This window comes from Amblyomma maculatum, chromosome 7 (genome assembly GCF_055883805.1).
Source record: "Amblyomma maculatum isolate TAMU_Amacu chromosome 7, ASM5588380v1, whole genome shotgun sequence".
Lineage (NCBI taxonomy): Eukaryota > Metazoa > Arthropoda > Arachnida > Ixodida > Ixodidae > Amblyomma > Amblyomma maculatum.
In genome coordinates, this window is record NC_139350.1 from 103981663 (window position 1) to 103987662 (window position 6000).

Below are 6000 nucleotides of genomic sequence, written 5' to 3' on the forward strand. Positions count from 1 at the left end.
CACCAATCTTCCAAACGTCTCTTGTTAACATGTACCGCCGATTTATTCACGCTTACTTTGCTACCATTAAACTCCGCGGTCTCGGCTAGAGTGACTATATCCGCATCAACATCTACATGAACACTGCCACACTCCAGTATAAGATGTTCAATTGTTTCTGGGCATCTAGAGCGCATAGCAAAAGCTTCATCTTCTTTATTAAACTTTCTTCTGTATCTTCGGCTTCTGATCTTTATCTAGATCCAAAGAGAAGGCCGCTGCCTCTTGAGTTGTTACGGAAAGTTTCCTTTTTTGTCTAATATTTCACTTTTCCTTATAAGCATGGCGTTGTCTATTTTTCCATTGAATTATTCACGTTTTTAGCCTCTGTGTTGTTTACCTGTTGGTTATTGTTCCTTATTCATCCTGCATTCCTATATATTGGTTAGTTTCCTGGTCTCTTTCCGCCCCTGTGAGTCAATGCTTTTTCGGTATAAGTACCAATTTACCTAAACATCTATTGTCGTTCATTTTGCTGGGGCGTTCTTAATAGACTATTTCGCTATGAGTCTCTCGTGCCTCGAAAGACGCTGAGCCCATGTCTCCCTGTACAGCTTCGTTCGCAGTTTTGGTGTCGGTTGGAAGTGCTAACCTTCCTACAGATCTTTGATTTATTCTAATCCCGACTGGACTTCTGCACCTAAGCAAAATACCGCGTTTCCGAAGGTATGTCCTTCGCTGCATTATTTATTTTGAAATGCCTTTTAAGTGATTTATATCAGTTGTATTCTCATAATGTCCTGTGCTTCATTATCGCGGCATTGTCGTGCTTTATTATCGCTTCGCCATGGTGGCCTGTTTAAAATTTTCCATGGACACCTCTCCTTCGTTTACCCACACCCCAAGATATTTATCCCAGTCGGAAAAAAACTACAGAACATTTTCTGATGTTACGACAGAATTTCTGTGCGGTTTTTGACGGGAAACCTGTTGTGACAACAGAATATTCTGTAGTAACATAAGAAATTTCTGTAGTTACAACAGAAAAGTACTACAGAACTACAGACAACAGAATGTTACTACAGAAAAACTACAGAACTACAGAAAAGTACTACAGAACTACAGAAAAATCTGATGGTTACGACAGAACTACAGGATGTTTTGTCGTATTTTTGACAAGGTTCTGTAGTTTTTTTACTGACAGTTTTGGTATCTCACTCTCTTGTATTCTAAGCTTTTTATTAGTGCACTATCCTCATACCATCCAAACCCTGCCTAATCTAGCTGACTGTATTGCCAACTGCATCTCCCTCGTATCCACATATATTAACCAATGGTTGCAAATGTTCATGGCTGTTGGCTAATAGAGCAATGTCGCTCTGCATACATTATTCCTGGAAGCGTTTGTTCTACATCCATTCAACCTAGCTTATACGAGAGATTAATACTAAGGTTGCTTTCTTGAAGACTCTTTTTCATATTCTTCGTATAAATTATGAACAACAGCGGTGATAGTAGATATACTTGCTTCAATCCTTCCCATACCTCGCCAGTACACGTACTTCTTAACCCCTCCTTACTTCTTTACCAAAGCATTCATAATCGAGTATGTTCCCCAAACGTTCTCTATTTATGCATTCATAAGCACCGATAATATTCAGAAAGGCTAAATTGAGGGATCTGTTTTCTTCTCTGACTATTTTTATGCATTGGGTAATTAAGAAAATGCAATCATCTACCCACTGAGCACAGAATATCTTGTAGCTGTCTTGATATGTCTATATTGGTCACATATATCTTGAGCTATCAAAGACATCTACAAGACGTCGCTTGGTGCTAGTCTAGAAGACATCATCGGCAAGATGTCTGGAATCTGTCTTGTGACGAATTTTTATGTCTTCAGCTACGGAAGACAGTTATTAGCCGGCTTACGCCAGATGTCTTCTAGAGTTCTGCATCAGAAGTCTACCATACTTCCTCACAAGACGTTTCAGGGTCACATATGCGCCTATAGTGAAATATGTACACAATTTAACTGGACGACACTGTTCTGCATACTCTAAGTATAAATTGTCGAAGGTTTGTTCTAGCAATTTTTCAGCTTGCAAAATGCTGTATCCAAAGTGCCTGCGCTTTTGAATTAAGCATGCAATCTGGGCTTTTTCCAGCATGCAGGACCAATATGACACCAAGAAATGCTGTTTAGGCGATGGGTATCTGAACATAATGTACAAAAGCCGCTGACACCTTCATTTCTGCATCGTTTAATTGGTGCAGCCCATAGCCACACGCGTACTGTGTTCGACCTCGCTGGGCGCAGTCCTGTCCGCCGGAAGACTCCAAACTCCGAGTGTTCACTACGACAAAGTAAGCTAGCGATGTATCCGTGTCTGATAAAAGAAAGTAGTTCGCGCAGAGGAACGATTTGCTGCGCCGATGTTAATACGGAACGCCAGCTATGCACGATCCGCCATTCCCAAACTTCGCGCGCCGTGGCCTTTTTGCACCCGTCCTCTTTACAGCGAGATAGAAAATAGTGCGCCAAAATAATTACGCAAGACGCAGGTTGTATTTACCGTTTTGAAACAAATACGTCATAAGCAACAGTTACATTTTACTTGTATAGCTTGTTTTATGGAATATATTTCAGATTTCTATTGTTTTAAAGTTATTGTACCAATGCGCTGCTCGGCCGCTGGCTATTTCGTCGTGTCTAGTCGTGTCTGCACGTTGGGCCGTTGGTTTGTGACTGCGTTGAAAATGTATCCCGCACAGCGGCTGCTACTTCTGGCTGCAAGGCAAGCTTCGCTGGGTGAGTAAGAAATTGGTTCTTCTAAATGAGTCACTTAATGGAGCAGTAAAGTGACTGAGTGTTTTCTTTTTCCGATAAAAATGCTGCAAGGACCGTTGTTTGCATCCGCCGGCGCAGGCTGTATGGGCGAGCAAGATAGCGCGTGCGGACCGTTTAGTCAGTACGAAAGGCGCTGTTTTATGGCGCATCTATAGTTTTGTGCATGCAGGAAGGTTTTGGGCTTGTAATTCCACTCGCCGCGTTTCGTGAACTGCCATTGGCGGCGGAACCTCGCGATATAATTCTTCAAAATGAGCTTGGCGATCCGACGTCTTTCGTTGATTGCCGCTGGTTCTAACACTTTCCCAGGAAACACAACTGAGCACGAAAGTCTGCATGCTTAGTGTGGCCTTCACTCTGCAGCAAGATACAGAAAATACGCACCGTCGAGTGGAAGCCGTGCATTGTTTATGGCAGCCTGCAGAGCTCTATACGCGCTAAGTTATGCCGCGGTTGCTGAAAAGAAAAAGAACGATCTCAATAGAGGGGAGGGTAAGGTGCATTTTGGCCACAGCGACTCTCCCAACTGCTAGCAAAATACTCTCGGTCTGTTCACAGGACAAGTTGAAACACATGGCGAGATAGGAACGGCGTACAAACATTCTTCAGTGATTAATTTTAATAGTTCATAAAATGTTTACAGTCAGCCATTACATTGCCACAACAACACTATAGTCCGTATATATTCAGTGATTAAGTGATTTTACATTTTCATATAGTCAGAAAGCACAATTTAGTTCTTTTTAAGTTCCTGAACTGCATGCTGTGTGATGTGCTGGTGCTCTATTTGCTTTGGTCCTCAGGTTTGTTTGTTTTTTTATTGGCGGAAACGTTATAAGAAATTAAGCTTCAGTTCAGTTGGCACAGAAAGAAGTCGAAAGCAAATCTTTCGGAGGGACCTCGTATAACGAAAAGCCTATTATTAATACACAAAAACATATCAATTTCATTTGTTTTCTTGCTTCAGGGCCAATAGACTCTTCCTATCCAGAACTGGGAAAAGAAAAGACAGTACTGAATCTTAACTTACTTTTAAGGCATATAGAATGTAGCCATGGTATAATATGGGTTCAGTGTATGCCTTCTGGCTGTCCTCAACAACAAAGCTGTGACTCCACGCAAACCTTTTGATAGCATATGGACTCCTCCCGAAGTGAAGGTGTTTGGCATCAAAGGTGAAATGCCTTCATTTAATTTAATGCTCTTTCTCACATTGTGCTGTTGTGTCTGTGTTTGGTGCTCTTGTTATTTTGTGTCTGCGCGAATTTTCATGTAAACAAAGCACTTACCCAACAGCTCAAGCAAGTGAGCTATGCATTCTTTTTTTTTGCTCTGGGTGCATGCTCACTGTTTAAAATATTGTTTCATTTGTTCTAGGAAAAACTGGTGATGCATACATACATAGGTATCTACATATATACATGCATAGATACATACATAGGTAATGCATCCATACATAGATACATGATACATAGATTTATTTCTTCTCTACGTATGTCGAATGAAACACTTGGCAAACTAAGATGCAGAAACCTTACCCAGCATAGAAAGTGACTCTCAATAAAAAAAAGGAATGTATAAATCAGGAAAATGGTGGTTCTCTTCAGGTGTGTCTGTTGGTGAAGACAAGGAAATGTTTTAGCCTTCGAGGTCATCAAGGAGTTATTAATATACATATATTATACTCAGCACTATTTTGTGCTGCTAGTGTGTGTCATGGTTAAACATATTTCTATTGCGTACTCAGTACTCTCAACCTTATGTGACATATTTTGAGGTGAAATTCTTATCCTATAGTGGAATTTGTGCCAGTGTTTTGTAGTCAGTGATTTGCTTTATTAAACTTCACAAGAAATCTTTAAAGCACTGAACACCTTGCAGGTTGCCACCACCTCCATGGCTGCCTAGCAACTATCCTTTTCCTGTCTATGCTGCAAACACAACTTAGCGATGAGGGCCACAGGACTGACATCTCACTGGGCAGTCACGGGCTACTGACTGAATACACAGGTATGGTTTGACTGTGCCAAAAACTTAGAGTTGCCAACAGTGGGACTTTTTCCTTCTGTTTGAGAGCTCATATATCTAAATCGTGCTTTTGATTTTAATCCTGGCAGGTGTGACATGGAAAGCCTTCAACATCAATGAAACTTAGTTTTGCCGACGTCACAAAAGAGTGGTTGGTGTTTGCCTTGTGACAAAGACCAAGTCCACATCTAAAGGCGCTGCACAGCCACAATGAACAGTGCCACAATAGCAAGCAGCTGGGATCAAGGCACCTTCTGTGCTCATTTACAACTCAAGTTTGAAGCTTTGTAATTTTGCAAAGGTAGGCCTCCAACAATTGACAGAGAGGAGCCTCCCAATCAATTGAGCCACAAAGGAATTCCCCCTTTCATGGCAGTAGGTGACAAAAAAGAGGCAGTGCAGCTGGTGTTCAGTACCGATAAAGAAAAAGCTGCCCAGCCTAGTTAGCTGTGGACAAGGGCTGGAGTGGTACCAGTGTTGAGAACGATCTGATTGGCAGAAAAGCCTCCTTTGAGGGATATTCGCCCCTTCATTCTTAATTTGTAACTGACTGCAGTGGACCTGATAGCCCCGGAAGTTTTCTTTTTTTTTTCAATTTTCTCTGCCCTCTAGGGGTTGTACAGAATAACAGATGCACGACCCATGCCAGCTCCCTCATTTTACAATGCTTTCATGCCAGAATGTTGGCAGTGGTATTCAGACCTTGTTTTTTTTTTTCAATGCCTTTTCTCTATGCATAATAACAGGCTATTTAGCATAACACAGTCGCACGCAAGACAGAGGACACCATCAGCACTTACAACTGTTCAGCGGAAATCAGCCTATATACATAGCCTACTCAGGTGATGCGCACCGGTACAAGGCAACATGGAAACAGCACCAATTTTGTCAAACTATGCGTGAGAAATTTTTCTTCAGTCTCATAAGAAAAACCAATTTGCTGCTGACACAGCTGTAACCTGCTTTTTTATATGAAGGGCTTCTAGTGTTTCATGAGCCATTACCCACAGTTTTCACAACTGGTGCAAACCCTACGGTGCAAGACAAGTCGCTCACCTTCATTGTTAATGTCTTTTGCATGTTCCTTAAGTTGGCCATTGACGCAGAATCCTGCCTGTGGAAAATAAGATTTTTCTACATGA

General features: G+C 41.6%; 1 long non-coding RNA gene across 1 annotated transcript; it reads left to right on the plus strand.

The window, feature by feature from the left end:
• Positions 1–2616: 2616 nt before the first annotated feature.
• On the plus strand, positions 2617–5483 carry LOC146184236 (uncharacterized). The gene is made up of 3 exons (XR_014708556.1): positions 2617–2791; positions 4712–4840; positions 4948–5483. It is a non-coding gene; the product is annotated as an uncharacterized LOC146184236 (long non-coding RNA).
• Positions 5484–6000: the final 517 nt, after the last annotated feature.